Source organism: Myiozetetes cayanensis, unplaced genomic scaffold, assembly GCF_022539395.1.
Source record: "Myiozetetes cayanensis isolate MyiCay16 unplaced genomic scaffold, myiCay2020 scf6-25, whole genome shotgun sequence".
NCBI lineage: Eukaryota > Metazoa > Chordata > Aves > Passeriformes > Tyrannidae > Myiozetetes > Myiozetetes cayanensis.
In genome coordinates, this window is record NW_026087853.1 from 30,412,580 (window position 1) to 30,436,378 (window position 23,799).

At 35.4% G+C, this 23,799-nt stretch overlaps 1 protein-coding gene across 1 annotated transcript in view; it reads left to right on the plus strand.

Annotated features, from left to right (window-relative positions):
- Window positions 1-23,799, plus strand: part of RYR3 (ryanodine receptor 3) — a 216,287-nt gene that overhangs the window by 22,187 nt on the left and 170,301 nt on the right.

Genomic DNA, 23,799 nt, shown 5'->3' on the forward strand with positions numbered 1-23,799 from the left:
CTGCCTCTTAAACAGATGCTCCCAGACTCTTGTAGACAAGCTGAGACAAGCTTGTGGTAGACAAGTCTAACCTGCTACATTTTGCTGATCCTGACAATCGATGATCAAACAAGTATCTTCAGAATATGTCAAGTGAGTTCTGAATGGAATATATATAATGGCATGCCTAAAAGAATAGGCTTAATGTAGGGATAAAGGAATCTTTGTCTTACATTTGGGACTATTTACAAATAAGAAACAGATTAATTCAATTAATGCAGCCCTGTTAGCACTACCCCATACAGAACACAGTTATTTTTTTCAGTAGCGGCTCAGTTTAGCAACAGACAGATCAACATTTTCTCGTGCTTAAGAAAAGTGTTTACAGCTCTATTGTATAGTAAATTTGGCATATTTGTTCATAGGGTGCACTGGATTTGGCTAGGAGATTTAGCAACTATGAAACCACAACATTAACACTGATTTAGAGTTTACAGCAGCATCTTTGATTATATACTTTAAAACAAGTTGTTTACATTTCTGGTTTCTTTTTAGCTGGGTATAAAATTATCACTCAAGATGTGTCTGCACTGTAAAAGGCAATTTTAAAAACAATAGCTGGGCATTTGGTATGCCCATGCACATCAGAGGTAGCCAGAACTCTCCTTCAGCTGAAATAGAAACATTGGGTGTGGGGTGGAAAAGGCAGACAGAATACACAAACGGAGAGAAGTGGTTATAAGACTGATGTGCTAAATGAAGAGTGAAGGAAATCAATATATGAGAGACTGAGATGAGAAATGATACAAGGGCATGGACATGAGATATGTGCAAAACTGAAAAAGAGGAACTGGTAGCTGGGCTAGGTAGGTTGAATTTTTTTAAAGTGTTCTTTTAGAAAAGAATCTTCATGTTGAAGCAAAACTCTGAAACAGACATCTAAATTCATTAAGATTTTGCAGATTCCATATAGGAATTCTGTCACTTAGGTTGCAGGGAATCTTTGGAGGCACCTTTTGAGTTCCCATTAAAATAAAAACCATGAAAAAATTATTAGTATAGGCCTTCAGTTGATATTTGGTTAACTTTGTAGCTAGTGATGCTACCTTTTGAAAGAGGAAAAAATTACTGAAGTTAGTAGTGACACAGAAAACTTCCTCTAGAAGAATAGAAGAATACTTCAGGAGTGTTACTGTTCACGTAAGCATATTTTCCTTTAGTGGACATGCTTGAAAAATACAAGAACAAAAGAATTGTGTTGGAACTTCAGATGTCTTTGAGCCCTATGCCAATAAGAAGATACAGAAGCAAGACTGTAGAATTGAAGGCTTTGCTAACTTTGTGTATAGTAGGGTATAAGTTTCCTATTATTCTAGTCAATTTTAGTTTGAACTAGAAAACCTGCTCTGTTAAAGATGGAGGAGAGGATGTGAGACACCTGAATGTGGCAGAGAGCCCTTTTAAACTATGATGGTAGCATAAAACACTTGATAGTTAACATCATTATTTTCACGCCTGCCTTTCTCAGAGTATATAACTCTTCTCATACTTTAGCATAATCACCTTTTTAGGAGACTAAATTCAGCTGCAGAGAGGTCTGAAATATTTGTCTGTGGGACAGTGTTATTTAAAATAGCTTTTTCTCTCTTGCTATAGTTAAAATCATATCAACACTCTCATCTGAACATATAATGAAAGGATAGTGAGTGGTTTCTTTTTACCTTTTTGCAATTGCCTCTTCTGATGTATAAGAGTATGTAATTTATTTACATTATGTCTAAAAATAATATATTGTCTGACTGCATTAACAAACTGTAGATGCCCATAAAGTATAAGGAATGAAATCTGCCTCAGATTTTATAGGTAACAGTATTTGGAAAGTATTTAATGATGATTATCATATAAAGGTTTAAGGAAAGTCCCTTTTTTTGAGTTCTCCTATAAAATTGCAGAGAAGTAATCATTAAGGATGATCAGTATACTTGTAATCTTTTCCGAATGAAAGTTCAGAAATATGTTTCTAATATGTTTCATTTGAAAGTGTCTGTATTCTAATTTGGGGTTTCATGATCTTAACATTCAGCCCTGCATACTTGTTAGGCATTTATCTTCTGTGTTTATGATTCAATTATTTGGCTCTTATCTCTGCAAAGGAAATGTTATTCCTAGCAATTAACTCAGGCTTATCCTTAGGTTTTTATCACAACAACTACACTCAAGGGATTTCATGCTGCTGAAGTTGACTACAGATACTGTGTAGCCTACTATGGAGGTCTGAAATTTCAGTTTCATTGGTAGATTTTTCTCATTTGAAATCTACCAGCTGACAGCATGATCAGTCAGCATTTAATTATTTAGTAAATAACTATGTTAGCAGTTATTTAGTGGTTATTTATTCAGTCATTTAATAAATAACTGAAAAGTGAAAAGACTCCTTGTTATTGTATGCTCAATAAAAACATGCTTAAGCATTGTATACTCACTCAAACAGCTTAATGAAAGGCGTGTATATAGGGATTAAAAACCGTATGCATGCTTTCAATTTTCTTGGTGCATGTAATTATCTTGGTGTAATCATTTAACAAGAACATGTCTTTACATGTTCAACTAATTACTAAGCAGTCAAATACAGCTGGAAGGTTTTCTCTGCCTCGTTATCCTTCTGTTCTTTGTTTCTGCCTAAAAACCTTGTCTGAGGAGAAAGAAATGCTCCAAAAGATCTCCAGCACACAACCAGTTTTAACCATGATGCATACAGGTATACATGTAAAATTTAACTAGAATTTACATGGAGACAAATAGGTTCAATTTTATCCTTTTATTGTGACTCTACAACAGTTTCTTGTGGATGTTAAAAAAATATTTTGTAAGGCATTTGTAAGAATGCACTATTGACTACAGAGGAGGAAGAATAATGTAAGGTGACATTATATCAAATAATTTCCACCTTATTAAAATCACTGTAATATCATCTGTGACTGTAGGTAGAATATGCTCTTGTATGCTCTTGCAAAATTTTGGGGGGTGTATGGGTTTGGGGGTTTTATGAATGGGTTGTGGTTTTTTGTTTTGTTTTGGTTGTTTTTGCATTTTAATACCCAATCATCCAATAGTTGAGTCATCATTATAATTTTGGCTGCCAACAATGACAGAGCTATTGCCACTTGCCAAGTATTTCCAGTCTGTTGCTGGTGATACTGTAAATCTTCTGTAATGTTCCCTGTATTGTAAGTAACAGTAGAATAATCTAATGCAAATCTTGTCAATTTGAATGAGCTGTGCTTCTCTGAAGGTACTGTTGACTTTTAGCAATTTTTCTCTGACTAGCTTTTCAGGTATCAGCCAAAACTTCCCCCATTAGAGAGAATTATACAGAGCAGTTCTTTGAAGTGCTTGTGTTAGGTGCAGTAATTGTTTACCTTTTGTTTTCAGTGGGATATGATGCAAAAAAAATTTTGTAACTTCTAGTGAATTTGATTATTGCAGGAATTACCCTTTGCATTTGCTCTCGGGTTCACATTGCATATTTCTTACTGTAGGCCAGTTGACTTGTGGTGGTAAAGAGTATGTCAGGATTGAATTGGTAGAACTGATAACAGAAGGATGTGCGGATCTTATAAAAAAAAAAATCTGATAACCTAATTTTAAAGATCTATGCTTTGGACTTAATCCTAATGGTTACTGAACTTTTAAAGAAATTACAGTTATCCTTTTCAGGTATATTCTGTGATACAGTTTATAGTTATTTTCAAATTCCTGGCTTCTTTATGGATCCAAGGTGATAATTTGGGATGACATTTATATGGAGACAATAAGAAGTTTGTGGCAGAAACGGAATATTTATTAATCTTGAATAAGCTATGAAGGAAGCAAGTACCAGATTTTACAGGAGGTGGTGCCAGGTGTGCTAGTTTGAAGAGCTTTTTCTCCATGCTAATGTTGTATAACTGTGCCTTCATTGTTTAAGTCAGTGGCTTGAGTTCCTGCTAGCTTGTTTGTGTTTAGGATATTGCTGTTCTGTTCTTTCTCCATAACTTTTCAACAAATGGATGATTTGTTTGTACTCAAGTTTTTGCCATCAGTGTTCTCCCACTGAATAAACTCTGTGACATATTTGAAAGCCTGCTAGTGTCTACCTGAAATAGAAGGCCTAGAAATAGAAAAATATATTATCTGAGTACGTACAGGAACACTGAGGCTATAGCAGCTGTGATTTTTGCAGACTTCCCATACTAGATTTGGTAATATCTCAGTGTTGCTGATGTGAGTGGGTCAAAAATGATAGAATGCTGTGTCACACTAGTTGATCTAGTAATTTCCAAGTTTTTGATCCTCTCTGAACTCATCTGTACAGAACTAGTTCTCATCTGTTCTCTGACTTAAGACACATCATTTGCCACTGAATTAGTTTTCATTCTGATTTGTTAAGATGATTCTATTAAAATCTGAAGATTTATTTATCTTTCTATATTTTTTTAAAAGCCTGTCTGTTTTTCTTGTGAAACTCACTGTGAAGAGAAGGTCTAGCATATGTATTCTAAATCTCTGACTATCTCACTGATACTTCTGTTTGAAGTATGAGTGGAAGTGTTGATGTAACAACTCACTGATCTACTGGTAATAAAAATAAAATGAGAGGTTTTGTTGGTTATCCACTGCAGGTTTAGAGGAACAGAAGTTCTGTATGAAGAAAAATGTGGATCTAGATTTGAAAAAAAAAAGTCATTAAATACTTGAAAATTCATATCTCTAGTAAGTTTCTTTCCCCAGGTGAGCTTTGTAGACATGAACATTTTGAAATCATAGATGCCGGGCAGTAATTTTTGTGGCAGAAACCCACAGTGGGAATATAACAGTTTCCCTGCAAGACAGTTTGAAGTGGTGATAGATTTTGTAATTTTGTAATTTTCTTTTTCTTCGTATGTTGAGAGAAGATGAATTCAACTTAGCATATATGCAAGCACAAAATAAGCCTCAGTACTCCTGATGAGAAAACCTAATTTAGCTCTTCAGTGATAACTAAGCTTTCATGGAAGCAAGAAGTATTATCATGAATTTTGAAAGTTCAGACACAGTAACTTGTAAACTTGAGGAAGAACATTTGTAACTCTCTGAAAGAGAAGAGTGTATGCATTTGAAACATTTCCTCTGTTTCATCGCTTATAAATTGCTGCATTGTGTTTGCATGGGCAATCAGTTGAACCAATGGTGTTTATGATGGTGTAGCATTAAAAAACACACTCATGTTCTATGCATCTTGGGTCATGCATTTTGATAATATGCAAACCTAACATGTTGTAAGCCCTTACCTGTTTCTTTGCTCATTGAAGCAATGTACCTTTTGTTACTGGTTTTGAAATTATTTTGAAACTTCAAGCATTCAATGTTTTTCCCAAGTAATTTTCTTCCCAAAGCAGCACTAAAATCATTGCTGAATATTTTTCCTTTTATTCTTAAAACAAGGACTAAGTGGAGAAAGAAAGGGTGAAGTGGGGGGGATTGCTAGATAAACAAAACCATATAGAAATACAAACATAGTAGACATGGAAAAATGGAGACAATGACAAAGACCAAAACTCTTCAGCTGTGAATTGATGGTCCATTAAGAACCTAGAGGTAGCATTTGGAGAAGACCCATTTGGGCTTTCTAACTGATAAGGAAACACGAAGGTTCCTGTAGGACTTTGCAAAATTTAGGCAAGCTGGTAAGTGAAGGAGGATTGAGGAAGAATAAGATGCTACTAGGGAATAGACAGGAGGAGATATAAAAAGGGCTTGTTTTGTATAAATTGTGTCCAGTCAGTTTGCTCGCCTGACAGCCCTGTGCCTGGTCACTGAGGTTGATATTCCTATTAAATACTCACTATTTGCCCTGTGCATGTTTGCTGTAAGGAATGATGCTAGCAACTGAGGAAACTAGAAGTTGAATTTGGAGCCAGCAACTGGAATTAGACCTCAGATGAAATGGCCCCTGTGTCTGTGGTGCCAGCAACTGGAGCAAGTAAGAGTATCTTCATCAGTAGCTGTAGAGTCCATAGATCTCAGAAGGATTGACAGCTACTGGGTGGACTGGGGTGAGTGAATTTGAGCCAGCAACTGGAATCAGACTTTGGGTGATGGGACACATTCTGTACCAGCAACTGGAGCAAGCAAGGGTTTCAGTGTTGACTGCTGGTGTAGGACCATGGCTCATTGGTTCTAGGTGCAAGCTACAGGGGTCTGGGCTGAGTGAAATGAAGTAAGAGTGTTAGAGTGAGCAGCTGGAGCAGGAACTGTGGCTCACAGGGCCTATGTGCTTAAGCACCAACTGCTGGGGGTGACACTGGAGTTTACATTTTCTGCTAACCTGGAGTGTGAGTGCCATGCATGTGTAATTTGCCTTGCAAACTTCAAATTGGACTAGCTGGCAAGTACGAGGCCCAAGTATTAGGCAGAGGGCCTGGGCTGACAGCTGAGGGAGCTGCAAATTTTTGTGTGCTTGTGAGTCTAGAGAGTTTCACTAATAAACTTCAATCCTGGTCCTGAAAATAATTATTCTTTTACTTTGGTGGGGATGGTCAAACTGGTACAGGTGGTCCAGAAAGGCTGTGGAGTTTCTGTCTCAGGACACATTCAAAACTTGACTAGAAATGGTCTTGAGCACCTCACTGCTGTCGACTCTATTTTGAGCACAGGGATAGGACTAGACGGTCTCTAAAGGTCACTTCCAACTCAAGCTAAAATCATAGAATTGTCAAGGTTGGAAAAGGAAAAGACCTCTAAGATCGTTGAGTTTAAGCATTTACCAGCACCACTGTGTTCACCAATAAACCATGTTCCCAAGTGCTGCATTGAATCCAAGGATGATGATTCCACCACTTCCTTGGGCAGCATGTTCCAATGCCTGACCACCCTTTCAGTGAAGATTTTCTTAAGATCCAATCTATACCTCCTCTGATGCAACTTTAGACTATTTCCTCTCATCCTGTCTCTTGACAGCTGGGAGAAGAGACTGACACTGGGCTGCAATCTGCTTTCAGGTAGAGTGATAATGTCCCTGATGTGCTGCCCCCAGGCTTATCTTAAAAAGCCTGGTTTTATCCCTTTCCCCTTCAAATCTTGTTTGAAGCTCTTTCAGTGAGCCCTGCTATCTCCTGTGCAAAGACTTTTTCTGCTTTGGGACAGGTGTGTCCCATCTGTTGCCAGCAGGCTCGAGTGTTGTGTAAACCAATCCATGATCAGAAAAAAAAAATTCTGGGTAACACTAGGCTTGGAGCCACTTATTCATCTGTGTGATTTTCTTACTCCCACCATTCTTTGAAACTGCCGGGACAGAGAACGCTGCTTGTGCTCCAGATCCTTCAACCAGTTATCCCAAGGTCCTGAGGTCCCTCTTGATAGTCCCCAGGCTGCTTTTAGGGCTTCACTGCTGCCCACCTGAAAAACCAGTAATGGATAACTGGAGGTGTTTCTTGGTAACCTCTCTTACCTGGACCCCAAGGAGGCAGCAGACTTCCCTGTGGGTTGGGTCTGATTGGTACATTGGCCCCTCTGTTTCTCTCAGAAGGGAGTCACCAATGACTTTTTTTCATAACTGAGGCAGTCATGATGTGGTGGGAAGACAGACTCACCCTGGACGATTCCTCCAACCTTTTTCCATGTTGCAGTGTGCCCGACTCTCAGTTCCAGAGCCTCACACCTACTGTATCAGAGCACCTGGGAACATGAGGTAGGCTGGGAGGGGATTCACCTCCTGCCCTGAGCAGAGACCTGGTTCCATTCCTTTCATCTCATGGGTCCCCTCCTTCTTCCTGGAGGCAAGAGGATAGGGTATCCTTTGCTTCTTGTGATGTGGCTGGCTGGTGAATATAATTGGATGTGAATTTGTAAAGTGCAAAGGGTGTAAGTGGTGTAGTTAAATTTTGTGAACTTCTCTGCTGAAAACATACCAAGGCTTGGGTCTCTAATTTGCTAGTGAATGTGCTGGCTGATTTTTGGTACGAACAGGTACTATAGACTTCTTAAGTGAACCTTATAAAGAGATTTGCAAGTAAACAAGCACTGCTAACACCTTATCTGGGACAGAAGCAGTGTTGGAAATAGTGATACTGATTTTTCTATAGAAGTCAATTTAATTGCAAAATTAAGTGCACTTTCCTTGGGAATTATCTATCATTTGGCACCATCTAATTTATGAAAATACCTAAAGCAAATTAATATGTCTTTATTATGTTTTGTAATATCAATTAGGCAATACTGAGAAGTACTTGTCTTATTTTATAGGAATCATTCTATTCCCAGTAACTGTCCTTTTTCTCAATTATAGATCCAGTGTAATGACATCAGTGACCGAACATATTGTTAGCTCACATATTTCCACTCAGTTTCCTAGAGGATAGTGATGGATTTGTCACTCCTTAAGATTGCTACTGCTTGCAGATTTGTAGGTATCTCTTACTGGAGTAACAAAAAATGTAAGGTTTAAATCACTGTGTGTGGGAAACTGCCATGCAGCTGTTTGTTGGTGGTTTAAATTTTTTATTTTGCAGGAAATAGTTGATGGAAATTATTCATTTATGTTCTTTCAATATCCTGACCCTGCCAGTTCTTGTCTAAACCTCGAACATTTCATTTTATATAGCCCAGCTTGTGTAATATGTGTAAATGCTTGATATGGAATGGATGGCAGTTGAATGTATTTAAATTTTCACATTTTATTTCTGTGCTATCTTTTCTACTTTTTTCCATTTTTTTTAAAATACATTTTTATAAGTTTTGTATTTATATATATATTATACATATATGTATTTATATAAGGGTTGGACTTGATCTCAGATGTTCTTTCCAAGCCGTCTGATTCTATGATTCTATACGAAGGCTGTTACAGTATCTGCTATGCTTTTCAAATCCTGTTTGAAAGATTTCTGTTGTAATGTTCCCTGCATTTGATGCCTTTTCTATTTTCAGCTGTAACAGATGTGGATGATTACTGAGTATACTGAGCTTTTTGTTTTAAAGAATTGCCAAAAATATCAGAGAGCTCACTTCTGAAATAATTCAGTTTGAAATATACATGACAGTAATTTATGGTTTTCAGAATTTTTAATTGAAATAAGAATATAATTACTCTTAGCAGACTCTTATTTTAAAAGTTTTATGCACAGAAAACACAATAAACTAACAGGTATGTGCATATACATAGTGGAAATGGAAGCTATAGCTGGATTTCAAGGGCATTATATCCTCATATTAAGCATACTTTAACATACTCTATAAACTATAAAGTTTCTTTTAGTTCTGTGGTTTAACACTGGGGAAGTAGTTGTGGTTGATGCTGAATAGTGTGCATATAGCCTCTAGGTCCACAGAATGTAATTTACCATTGAAAGGTATTGATTGTCTAATAAATTTTAAAAGCTTTGCCCAGAATTTTTTTTTGTCTAGGTAATATATAGTACCATATATATGATGGCACAACATTCTGACATTCTCTCATTAAAGACATAATCAGAGAAGTTTAATGAATTGAAGAGAAACACTGCCTGTAAAAACTCTTTAATGTTCTCTACATTCCTTAATGTATCTGATAGTTGACCGAATATGCCCAAACGTACCTTAATTTATCTTTATATTCACTAATATAGAGTAACTATTTGTATTGTAGTTCCTTTAGAATTTTTTCTCTGTATAATTTGTGATCCCTCCTGTATACATGGAAACATTTGAACCTGTTTCATACTTATTCCATTCTTATCAATTCTGGAGCTCATTTGCTATGTGTTCACAGCCATATTTTGGTCTTGTCCATAGAAAGTTTGGGGGGCAAGCCTCAGATTTAATCTAAATCTCTGCTTTTCGTGACTGAAAACTCTTTAAAACCTGGAATTGTTTTCCCCAGGATATCAAATAGTTACAGTTAGAAGACAGGTATTGAGCAATTCTAGAGCCTGTGGTACCTTGCAGTTCTGCTTCAGACCTGTCTTATCTCATAACTGATGTCATATCATCATTTGGGTCCTTGGCAAAATAAAAAATATTTAGACAGTAACATTCCAGCTCACACATCATTCCACCCCCTTTTTTTTTTTTTTTACTCCTAAAGTCTGGATAAGTAGCATGTAAATATTTATTGGCTATTCACAGGCTCACCCTGGTGCTGAGATCTGGTGCAAATTCCTGGGTCTTGCAAACAATCTGTATATTTAAATGCTGCTACCCATTTTTCTGTGGTTCTGCTGCCTACACCTGACAAGGATAGGACTTAAATTCAGGTCACCCTGACATTGTAAAAGCCCCTCTGAGAATACTACTTTTAAAAAATACATTGGAAAAAGGTTCTTCTATTGTCATGTAGAAAGCAGCTAGCCTAAAACTTCATATACTGACTGAACAAATGTCTGCTTTTTAAAATCTTTTTGTAGGACCTTTTCCAGTTTGTTTTGAGTTCCTAAAATTTAAGATAGATAACTTTTTGCCCCACTGTATGTCCCTCATTTTCAAAGCTGCATGCTAAGTATTCTTTCTGCCAACAGTTGAGGACAATGTATAAAATCCTGAATGGTATTGAGTTCTATAAAAAGATCCATAGGACTTTTACCTTAAAGTCAGCATTTAAATTTTGTAGCAAAAACTGTTAATCCAAAAGGGAAATCTTAGGTGTTAAACAAACTGTGATATTAAATAAATATCTGAAATATTTATAGTTGATAGTTTAGAGAGAACAGTCATATACAGAATACATGATTTAAAGAATATGCTATATATGGTGCACATCCATTCTCATTTTGAAATAGATATGATCTAAATGTCTGTTGCTGTTGACATCTTTACTAATGTGGTACTGGTCATGCACTAAGATTCCAAAAGGCTGACAGCTTCTATTTGGATTCCGTCTTGCTGTCAGGTGTCAAGTTTTTTAAATTGGCTCATCTGTAATTGAGACAAGACACTGGCTATTCCATTAATATTTTTGATCATCTTTCAAACACTAAAAAATTGTAAGTTAAACATTGCAAGTTGAGCTTATTATGCCAAGGTCTCTTAGATTTGTGAACTTCAGTTACCAGTTAATTTCTGAAATGAAAATAAATTTGTCACTGTGGATGTCCTATATTATATCTTTCTATTGCTAGCTGGTTAGCCTGCCAGTATATCATTTGCACCAGATGTAAAAGAAATAGGTAAAACAAACAAAATATATGCAATTATGCAATATACACACAATGTTTCTTACATTCATTTCTCTCCCCAAAAGGATGCTCCATTAAAATGAAGTGTAATACTCTCTTTTCCTAATACATCTAGTAATTTCTTCATTTGATCATATAATATTATGCCATAGGTCATGAATGTGAGAGTTGCAAAGCATGCCAATACTGACATTACAATTCATAGAATCATAGAACGGTTTGGGTCAGAAGGGACCTTTAAAGATCATATAGTCCAGCCCTCTGCCACAGGCGGGGACATTTTTCACTGGATCAGGTTGCTCAGAGTGCTGTTCCAATGATGCGGCATCCACAACTTCTCTGGACAACGTGTTCTGGTGTCTTATCACGCTTACTCTAAAAAAGTTCTTTCTTGTGTCCAATCTGAATCTGTGCTCTTTCAGTTTAGAACTATTGTCTCTTATTCCATCACTACAAGCCCTGGTAGAAAGCCTCTCTCCATCTTTCTAATAAGCCCCCTTTAAGTATTGAAATGCTTCATTGAGGTCTCCCCAGAGCCTTCTCTTCTCCAGGAACAAAGTCCAGCTCTCAGATTTTCTTGATAGTAGAGTTGTGCCAACACTCTGACTGTTTCCATGGCTCTCCTTGATGCCTACTCTAACAAGTCCATTCAGTAAATAATGATAAGGTGCTTATGCAGGATACATCTTTCTTGGATAATTCCACTTCCTTGACCAGCATGGGATGTATCTTGAGGTTTTTAGTCATGCTATGCTGTTAATTAATGCATATACTTAATGTCACTTCCTTTCTTAAAGCAAGACAAGATTTTGCCTGATAGGAAAGGACATATTTGATTTGCCCCTGATTTGCACCAAGCCAATCTGCGTGGGTAGTTCACCCTAGCTCTATTAATAAGGCTTCTTTTTCTCCTGCATTACAGTTTGAAATCAAAGGAGTGGTTTTTAAAGAATATTTAATTCTCAGCTTTTATGACAGATGATGGATAAATATTTTTAAATATTAGGTTTGATCTTGGTATTTGGTGGGGATGTTCCTTTGTTGTCAGTATCTCGTGCTATCTCATTTCCACGAACATCTGCATGAAGGGAGAGGTGGGGAAAGCTGTGATACAAAGGACAGCAAACTATGCAAATGCTTCAATGACAAGCATACAGCCTGGAAGTTGCATCGAAAAAAAAGAAGCAAAATGATTAATATTGAACTTCTTAACTTTCTGAAACAACTTTTCATCTGGAGGTTTTTTGTTTTCTTTTTTTTTTTTTTTTTTTTTTTTTTTGTTACAAGGGCTGACTGCTTTATTGCTGTATATTTGCTTGTTGTGCCTGGCTGATGTTTCGCTATAAGGTTTGGAAGTTTGTTCCAGAGTTACGGTTAGGCTTTGGTCCAACCACTGTTGAAGGAGTAAAGGAGTAGACTGACAACGGAAACCCCAACTCTATTTTTAAAATCTTCTGAGAACTGTCAGATGGTGCTGTGTGAATTTCCATCAAAGAACTCTGCTGTCATCATAAGGATCCATTTGCAATGAACTCGTTATGATTATTGGGAGAAATCTGTATGCTTAGTGGGGGAAGAAAGGCCTCAGTATGTTACTACCAAGCAAATAAAGGCTTTTAATTTACAAAAAGACACTAAAAACAACCAATAACAAGTATTGGAAGCAAAGCTAAGTCTGCTTAGAATCCACCACCACCACCAGTGATTTAAAATCTGCTCTGGATATTGCTTTACTTCATTTGTTCATGGGTTTTGTGGTGATTTACAACATGATGTGTCTAAGAACACCTTTGTTTAAGAAATTAACACAAACTGCTTGCCAGAAGATTTGTTTATAAACATTTAAAGCAAAGGAAAGCCTAAGATGATATATTCATGTGACCTCTTCCTGATTCAGTTGCATGACTGTGATGTCTATGTTTTGTGACCAAAATATTTGTGCAGTATGACTTTTGGGTGGAGGTCGTAAAGTGAATTTTATCAAATTACAGCAGACCTGTATAAACGTTTCTAATTACAAAAATAAAAAACATAACTTGAATCTTTTATGAACCTTTTTTGACTCATAAGATTACTCTGATACTAAACTTTGCTTTAGTCCTTGGATGTGTACTTTAGCAAACAATGTTTCTAATAGTATTTTATGCAGTACGTAAATTTAGTATTTATTGAAAAAATTGATCTTCAATATTGCAAGTGGAGGTGAATGTGTAGTGTGAGGGGAAAAAAGTGCTCTCAAGATATACGGCAGACTCATATCCTTTTGGCAGAATGACAGAACGTAACTGATGTGAGACAAAATTGGGAGTTCTGTAAACAAGAAATATCTGCTTTGCTGTCATGTAAGAGAAAAAACAGTACAAATGAATGGAAATGTAGGGTTTTTCTTCGAAAAAGGTAATAATTGGATTAATCCTGATATTTTTCTTAGCGCTTTACAGCCGCTTTTAATTTTTTTCCATTGTTAATATTCTTGATTTATGTATTCTTTGATGAGCAGTTTGGGTTTTTTTCTCCTGCTGCCAGGCAATATGACTGAAACTCTTAAACCTGGAAATACTGAATAGAACATGGCAATGTGAATACCTGTTATGCAGCCTTTGAAGGTGCATGGAAATATAATGTTACCTCTGAAAGCATTTAAATTAGGACAAATAAGTATGTCCAAACATAAGATTAAAAAATATTTATCTAAATTTCAGAACTTTTTAAATGTTCACACAGCTTCAGTATGGAACATTGTATCTCATATTGCCTCCTTGTTCTGTTTGTTTCTAATTTTAAGGAAGTACAGGATTAAAGTTCATATTACTTGAATTAACTTAAAAAGAGAGACTTGAGTTGTTAGGAACTGGATGACTTGTCATCATCTTGATCTGATGAAGAAGAGAGATAGAAGAACATGCAAAAGAACCCATCCTGGAAAACACAGCACACTTTCTTTCCCTATGCATCTTCTTAGAATATGAATAAGAGGAGATTCTGATGTTCTGCTCCTGCTCCTTTACATAACTGTTTCTGTAATGTACGTTTCCCCATGTGCTTGGTAAGGGAAAACTGCTTCTAATAGCTAGTCAGTGTTCGGTGAATCTCAGGATCCCAGAGACATCTGTAGTCATTTTTGGAGACTGCTGATCAATGTGGAACCATCAGTCAAGACATACAATAGCTCGCCACCAGGTTGCATTTGTAGTAACTACAAGTGTGTAAGCTTAGTAGGTTATTTTGCGTGGTAATTTTTTGTTTGTTTGTTTCTGTGTGTATGTTTTGGGTTTGAGTCTTTTGAGGCTTGAAAACATTTTTTTGAGGTTTTACTTGGTTTACTGTTTCTTTTTTTTTTTTTGCATGACTAGTCCAAAAAACAAAAGAATTGTTTTTTAACCTGACAAAGAGTGGGCAAAATGAAAAATCCTTGTCATACACTAGTTTTGTAACTATAATAAAATTTTTTTTCTAGCAAACAGTCTATTCTCTTTCAACAAAAACAAAATCCAAAATATCCAAAACTTCAATTAATCAAATCTATACTGCATACTGTATGTGAGTATTAGTCATAGTGTTACAATGAACAATTATTTTGTTTATTAAGAATGGAATTGCCCTTAGCACAATAAATAAATCAATAGTTAGATAAATACAGCAGGACTTTTGGAAATTTCCCCCAAGGATTTTTTTTTTGAGTTATACCTTAGTGATTTGACAGAGGAAAAGTGACATGGCCATGCAGTAAGATCTCTCATGTAGTTACATGCTTTGCTCTGAATCTGACTTCTGCATGGCCATGTGATACACAATTACAAACTGTTGTTATTAATTAAAGGAAAATTACACTGTTATTTGTAATACAGGAACCTAAACAAACAATTTTTCAAGCTAGATGGCAAACAAATACATTTTCTTTTTCTCAGCCTCAAACCCAAGACAACCCAAGTAAAATTTAATCAAAGAAGCTTTTCATTTTTATGAACTAATTAATTAGGAAGTCTAAATAGTTAACTAGTTAAATAGTTACCAAGGCAACTGTGTTGCCTTGGTAAATAATAAATTCAGCAGCCAGAATTTTTCCACATCCTTCATCTGAAGTAGAAAAGCAGTAGCAGAAATAAAAAAGCAATACCAGAACTCTTTTCTGGTATCAGTTTTATGAAAATTAATTTTTCACAATGTACAAGAGAAAAAAGTTTTAAATCTTGAGTTGCTGAGTGTTTCAGTAATAATAACTGAAGTAATAAGTCCCAATAATAACATTTGAGTTTAAAGGTTTGGAAAGTTTTGTTCTTTTCAAATTGGGAAGTAGTGAAATCCTTTCAAGTAGCGTTGTATAAAGCTCCTGTTTGAGAAGTAGTGGGAATAATTGACTGTATCCATTAAGTTGGAAACTAGGTAAATTATGGACTTTTTTTTAGTGGATCATTTATACAACAGACACACATAGTTAACTCACTTTAATTTTATACTAGTATTTAGGAGGTCTAGGTATGCTTCATCAGCTTCCTGACTTGAGCCACCTTTCTTCATTTTAATTCTTTAATGTAGCAAACAAAGGAACATGTGTGAAAAGGGTTTCTCTGTATTGTTAGTCCAATACCAGAAGGTGTGAAATTTGACTACAGCAAGTGATTTATCACTCTACCCCCCCAAAAAAAATACTGTCAGATCAAGTGAAAAAGTACTTTGACTACTCAGTTCTATCTTTTCACTATCCTCTGGTGATTTAGAGTTGCTTCCCACAAAACACTTGATTAGAAGTTCAAAGGCCTAACCTACAGGTTTTATTAAAGCTGTTGTGTTACCCATGACACAGGTGAATATTGACTATGTCTGCTAAGCTATATGACCATCCTTTTTTGTAAAAACTGGCTATGATACATCAGGGTGTTTTTTGAGAATAAGACTTCAATGCTTTATAAAATTTTAATGGACATAACTAATAGAATTTAAAACCAATTGTTTCCTATTTAAGTGAATTTGTAGTGTGCTTTCTGAAAGAAAAAATCTGATTCCTCTCTTGATTTTTAGCATTTGTAATTCTACTGATTAAAGAGTTCTACATAATTTACACTACTAAATGTTTAGGAATACATTTGGTGCAGGTAGCTGGGTGTGCAGCTGCAATGGAGCTGCAGGTTGAGCTTTGAGGAGCAGGAACCCGAGCCCGAGGCAAGAGGCTGTGACCTGCCAACCTTTGCATAACAAAGGGCACAGGGATCTGTGGCCCAGCCATGGACCCCACTCAGAGACAGCAGGAGCCGAGACCCCCAGACTTTCCCGCACTTGGACTGTGATTGTATAAAAGCCCAGGAGGTTCCTTTGTTTGAGGTCCCTCTTTGGAAGCACAGGCTCTAGCTGTCAGTCTTGTTATTTAGTTATTGCACCACAATTAAATTATTCTGAGGATCTGGACATCTGAGACTGCCACGGGAAACCTGGGGTGGAGCCAGTAGGGAAAGCTGGTCTGACTGTGTGAGTGTGGGGTGTGTGTAGGGAGTCAAGCAGGGCAAACGTTGGTTCTCTGGAACTCCCTGGACCCAGCTGCTGCAAAGGAGCTTCAGTCCCAGCACAGGTACTGCGAGTGTGACTACCAGAGTGGTACTCCTTAACATAAAGATGAGAATAGAATGAGACTCAATTTCTGGTTTCCCAACATTTTAGGATCATACTAAATCCGTTTGGAATAAAATATGTTTTTTTCTTTCTTTTGTTGTTGTTGTTGTTTTGTTTTGTTTTTTAAATCACAGTTATACCTTTTTGTATAGCCCTCTGGTATAGGTGAAAAGTGCGGGATGAAATTTATATATTCTTCCCTGTAGATCTATAATCAGAAACAGAATTGCAAAAATGTAAGTAAAAAATTACGTGCACCTGGGAGCATTAGAATTCAATTATCAGCAAATGTTTCAACATGGGATATCTCTATGAACACCCAGTTTTAAAATGTATGTTGGGTTTACTTTAATTGTGCTGTTGTGCTTCATTCACTTGTTTAAATGAACATTTGTTTTGGTTTATTTTCCCAGTCTTTGTCTTGTTTTTTCTCTTCAAAGAAAAGTCACTGACAGATTAAAGCTAGGTTTTGCTGGGAGAGCTACCCTATGATTAACAAACAAGAAAGAAAGAAAAAAGGAGTTTTATAATCAAGATATTAAAATATTAGTGTACACAAAGTTTAAAAGTCAAAACTTTCATTCTATATGCACATTTTATAATACAGTAAATAAAGCCAGGTTTCTTGTTCTCTGGAACTTCACTGTATAAAATTAGTGGGATTACTGTTTCATTATCATCCTGACAGATGGCACATTTGGTAGAGAAGCTAATTATGAGATAAGGAAATCTTTTTGAGAATATTTATTGTAATTTCACTTATAAGGCAATTGTCAAATATCGGTGGATAGAGAACATTAGTACCCACGATGAAATAGAGTAGTTAGTGTCTTGTTTCTTGTGTGCTCAAGTATTATGGGGGGGGGAAAGTATAAATAAAATATAATCCAAATAAGATATGGAGAAGACTGCATAATAAAGTATATTTCCTATTCTAGTGCCTTTGGGTTGTTCATTGCTTCTTGTGAGATGAGATGAACGCTTATATATCTAGAAATCAGAGGGCAACATTACCTTTTTGGATCAGGATCAACCTAGCTGATGGTCCATTGCAGATTATAAATCAAGTCCTAGCATTCAGTAACTATGAAAGATTACTTAACAATTATGGTATCTTGAAAAATGAGGTCTTCAGGAGACTTCAGGGTGCATGTATTTCCTTACCTAGAGAAAGACTGACCATAGCCATGAAACAACATACCCACAGATGCCAGCATAAACTGTTTTTAAAGACCTGTGGTGATAACAGATATTACAATCTACCCAATTTTAGCACCTTGCTATCCTTACCATTAGGGAAGGAGAAGGAAATATTTTTCCCAATACCCAGCCTCAGTCTTGCTGCAGTTCAAGATTTATGTTCCTAGTTCTGTCTGTTATACATGGGAAACATATTCCCTTTCATTTGGCGGCAAACTCTGATAACGTGTTTAAAAACTGTTTATTATGGCCCTAATTAGTTAAATGGTTTAATTTGTTCATTTGCTTATTTATTTATTTAACTGAACATAATGAGATTGTAAGTAATCTCTGGAGCAGGTTGCTTACGGTATTGTTCAGCTGGGTTTTGAGGTGTCCAAAGATGAATACTGATCAGTTTGTTTGATCATGTTCACCAGGGAACGGGAAGAGAGAGAGGAACTGGGAAAAGAAATAAGTAGGTAGAGCAGTCATGGTAGGAAATTATTTGGGGCAGCAAGGATATAATCAAGCTGTGAACCATCCTAGGTTTTTGGAAGGGCTTTTGGAAATTAAGTTACAGTTGAAATTCATGCTAAATGTGAATTTATAAGCAGGAGGAAAAAATTAGCAATCCAGCTTTATGCTTAAAATAATTGGCTCAGAATTGAGAAGTAAGATCCTGGTATTACAATAGTTCAATGAAAAAATCAGCTTAATACTCATTAATGGCCAAAAGAGGAAATCAAATATTAGAAATTACTAAAAGCATAATAAAGAAGAGAGAATGTCTTTTTGCTATTCCATAAGCATGTAATTTTTTCCATACTTTCAACAGTATGTGGAATTGTGCTTACCTCATTTTAAAAAGAAACCATTACAACTGGAAAATGCTGAGGAAAAAGTCAGATAAGAATCAGGTTAACAATCAGATGATGAACCACTTATTTGGAAGCTTGGACTTTTCAGGCTGGAAAAATGTGTGACATGATGAGGATGGACTACAATCTTCTCTGACTGTTGTGATGCAGGAACTTGGTTATATGAAATGGAACTTGTAGGAACCAGGCTGAAAACAAAAACAAGAATTTGATTTTCCTGTAGCTGAGTTGTATCACTGCAGATCAAAGGAGGTTACAAATTACAATTTCACGTGAATTCAAGAGAAGGCTGGAGGCTGGGCAGAAGGAGGATGGAAGGAAGGTATATTCCCTTCATATTTAAAAACTGTGTTTGCATCTGAAAATTTCTTGACCTGAAAATAATGGTGCTCATCCACCTTGAATCCTGGATAACTGAGAAGAAATCATAAGCAGCATAAGAAGTCCACTTCTGTACTCTGAAGTCAAGATCTTTGCAAAACTAAGTTGCCAAACTTTAGTAAATGTAAAATTCTAGCAAGGATTTGTGTGTTCATCTATTGTGATGCCCTCCTCCCCACTTTTTCAAATGCTTGTAATGGGGTCAGATTAAGGAGAAATTTTTTTTTTCCCTTCAGAAGAAGAAAATCCGGTTCCATATCCTAGGGCAACACTATTCAAGCTCCAGCTTGCAAGTAGAAAAACTCTTCTATTTCTTAACTGAAAGACTGTTAGACTGTTTTTTAAATGTGCCAAAACAATGTTTCCTGTACTTGTTTTTAGAAATAACTGAAAATATTTTGTGACGTTAGCAGTGCACTGAAGCTGCGCCTTTTGGACAAAATTCTGCAAAAAAATAGAACTGTGTGGAGTGAGACCAGCCATTTCAATGAGACCATTCCCCTTGTGAAACTAAGTGGTGGGCATGAAAATATTTACCAAATCCATCTTTGATTAGAGCATTGTCAACTCTGTCTATTTTTCTTTATTTTGTAAAGAAAAATGCAGCCAATGTAGATGGCAATTTATGCTAAACTTTACCTGTTTTCTGAGATTATTCCAGAAAACTTGAAAGAAATTCAGTCCTGTAGAGAATCAGTTTGTAGCTAATGTTCAAACACTGATCAAGATATTGTTTGTTTACATCCTGTGTTTTGTGATATAGTAAAATATGTGAGTAGGATGTTGTCTATCAAAGAGTGAAGGCAGCTGTGGATTTTTACTTTGTGCATTTCTTTGCAACACTGATCTATAATCAGCACATGTTAGTCTGATAGTAATCAGGCCTGTAAAGAGCATGAACTTAATATGCTTGCTTGTTTTACTATGAAAACCTAGGAATTCTGAGTTTCTTTGTTTGATAGATATGTGTTGGTTTTTTTTAAAGTAATATGTTTTTCTTGATGGAAATGATATATTATCAAATAAAACTTTCATATTTTTACAGAAGAATGTATTTTCAAAACAATTCCACATCACTTTGCGTTTAAGTTAGTCATTCACGTGCAAGGAGCTATTTGAATGTTTATTGCAGCTGTGAGAAAATTATAGACAAAATATGTATGCTTTTCTGAGAAAACTGCTTCTTCTTGTAGTCTACAGGTATAATAACAAAGCTGATTAATCGTCTAGGACTGATTGGTTTCAGTGTCGTGTCATATCAGTTCTATTAGTTTATTTTTAGTACTGAATATAATTGAATATAATAGACTATGTAGAGGTTAGATAGATGTTGAATCAGTAGGTAACAAACTAAATCTAGTGTGTCATTTTCCATATAGTTTTATGTAAATTTTCATGTATATAGTTAGTGTATTGATGGCTCTATGCTTCGTAATATAAAATATTTTGAAGTGTGTCTATTGTTGAACACAACCTCTATACAAAATTATGAGTATTGTATAAATCACTACAATTCTTAATTATGGAATATGTAAGGAACCCTAACCCAACCAACCAAAAAGCCACAAAGCCCAACCAATCAACCAACCAAAAACCTCCTACCAAAACTAAATGGACTAGAACAAATTAAATTCCTGAGCACAGAAATGTCAGAGCTGCTAGATGAGAAAAATGACATTTTAAGCACTTACTAAATTAAAAACACTGAAATTTGTTGGATTGCTGGTTGACAAACTAGATCTCAAGGAAGTTATGTAGGTTTTGTTTTCTTTTATTTTGCTTTTGGTTTTCTTTGACAATTGACTGCGTATAACAACTAACAATTCATCACTGCTCATTGTATAAGTCGCAACATCCCAGTGATCATGCATATTCAAGGTATATTCAAGTAAACAGATGTAATTCTATATAAGAGAAGTGATGGTCAAGGTTAATTGACTCTGGAACTGTGTGTGTTTAAAAACTAAGGGAAGAAGAAAATTAATTTACCAGAAAAAAAGAATTTTAGAATACCTGATTTTGTGTGAGACAAGACTCAGGAAAACAGGATACTTCTGAGACATGATCTGCATTTTCATGATAGCATATTAACTCCATAAAACTCATTTCTATTGGAAACTACAGGCCAGAAAAACGATTTCAGACCTCAGGTGGAATGATCTTTCTTCAGTAAAAACACTAAAATACTGAGTCATCTTAACAATGAGTAATTGTCTTATTTGCAGATTGCATAGATTCCACTAATTCTTTATGCTCAGTCCATTTGCACCTGAATGATACACTGTTTAAAATTCTGCTGCAAAACATTCTGAAATACACTATTATTGCCACTTTTTAGAAGCTCTGCTGAAGAAGTTTTTCGTCCTATGTAGCAAATATATAGATCTCTCAGGGCACCATCCAACCTGACCTTGAACACTTCCAAGGATGGGGCGTCCATAGTTCCCCTGGGAAACCAGTTCCGCTGTATATCTAATCTAAACCTTCCTTCTTTCAGTTTGAAGCTGTTGCCCCTTGTACTATCTCTACATACCCTTGTAAAAAGTCTGAAGGCATTATTTTATATTTTAGAAAACTATGATTACAATAGAGATTATGTAAATGTCTCTGTGGAATGATGAATTCTTTAATGTAGTAGAGAGAATAAATACAATTTGAGCTATATAGAAGTAATTTAATGTAATCTGCTGGTAAGTGCAATTTAAGTGACATATCTTAATTTTATCCTAAATCTCAGTGTTTGTAATTTCATGTTTTAGTATTTTATTATTTTTTAATCTCTGAAATATGTATTTTCAAAAATTGATACAGGAAGCAGATGATGAAAAATATTTTAAATATCTTTATTTTTATCTTACATATGATCTGATTTTTTCCACCAAATAGATATGATACTGATGTAAATATTTAAAAATTCATGAACAGAGGGATGTAGTAATGGGTACTTAATTGTATTGTTAATATTTTGCAACTTATTACTCTGAAGATTAAAAAACATTAAAACATTTTTACTAATGAACTTGAAAGCTGAAAATTTCTGAGAGCATTTTAGAGAAATAAAAGTAGAAGCAGCAAGGGAGAAGAAAATTAATTTTCTAAGCATTAATTATCTAATTCTGTCTACCTTCTACTTGACTAAATATCATAAGATTGTTTGCCAAAGTTTCTTGGATTCCTATTCTGTACTGTTAAAAATGGTATTGATTGCTATAGAAAGCTAGGTAAGAAAAATACTGTCTGTAACTGTTGATTAATCTCAATTATAATAGTTGTTCATTTTAGTAATAGTAAGTAAGCAGTGAAGGGTCACCTAAAAGAACACACTTGCAAAATCACACAAATGAGAAACGTGCCTTGGAATTTCCAGTTAAAGGGTGTGTCACTTAGTTCCTTTAGTGAAAATGACTTTGTCACTCCCAGCTTTTATTTCAAGTGCCCAATGCTGTGCTACTGTCATAGTATTGCAGTTTCATAAGGGGACTGCAAATAGCAATGCTGCTTTTAGAACATAATTATTCAAGTGATCTCAGACTTCAGTACAGGCGGCTCTTATGTATCTGCTTTGATAATAATAATTGACACCGGTATAACACTATAACCGGAGGGGGCACAGACATATCATATCGCTTTTGTTTTACCAGCTTCCACCCCCTGAGAAACTTCTAAGGTAGTGTCTTTTGGTGAACAGATACATGCCTGTATAAGAATAAGTGTTCCTACATGCTAGTCTGCAAGTGGTCTTTTTCTTAGTCAGTGGACAAGTTTTGGAAAATATTATTTTTTAAATTCTGTATATACCTTTGACACAGTCAAACACTAAAAGCAATCTGTTTCGGCTTGCTTATATCAGATTTAGTGTCAGATATTAAGGGGTGAAAAAGTACTTGGCACTTTATAACTACTTGTGTGCTTGGCATTGTACCATGCAAACAATTTGTAAAAGAGCTTCTAGAATACTTAGGACAACTAAGCAATAGGGCTATTTCATGTCACTTGTTTCTGGAATATGTCTTTTGAGGACCACATTCTTTTGACTTATTTGAATTATTACTTGAAAAATGCCTCTTTGGTTGTACTCAGAGGTTTCTGAGTACTTTTTTACATGAGACTTTAACAGAGGAATTGTATTGATAGCTTAAATGCGTTGATGCACTAAAATAATAATTTATTTATATTTAGTTTATATTTGTTTATGTTTATATTTAGTTTCTGGTTTTGTTCTGTTTAGTTTCTGTTAGTTTTTGTTTGCAAAATGACAGGAAAATTTTTTAACTGTAAGCGTTAAACATAGTTTTCTCAACAAAACTGAGTAACAGTATACTTATGGTTTGTTTTATGCATATAAAGCAAGAGAAGGACACAACACTTGAAAAAGCCTTGGAGACAGTATGTGTAGTCTTTGTCATTTTCATATAGTCTTGAACATATATCTATAAGGAACATCTGTTTACATATACTTCAAAAGAATCTCTGTGTATGTACATGATATCAGTTATAGGAGTGTAATGTGTTAATTTTCAATGGACTCCATGTTACAGAATTTGTTAGCTTTATTGTCTGTATGTAACTTCCAAATATTTACTTTTTTTTCTCTTATACTTTGTATT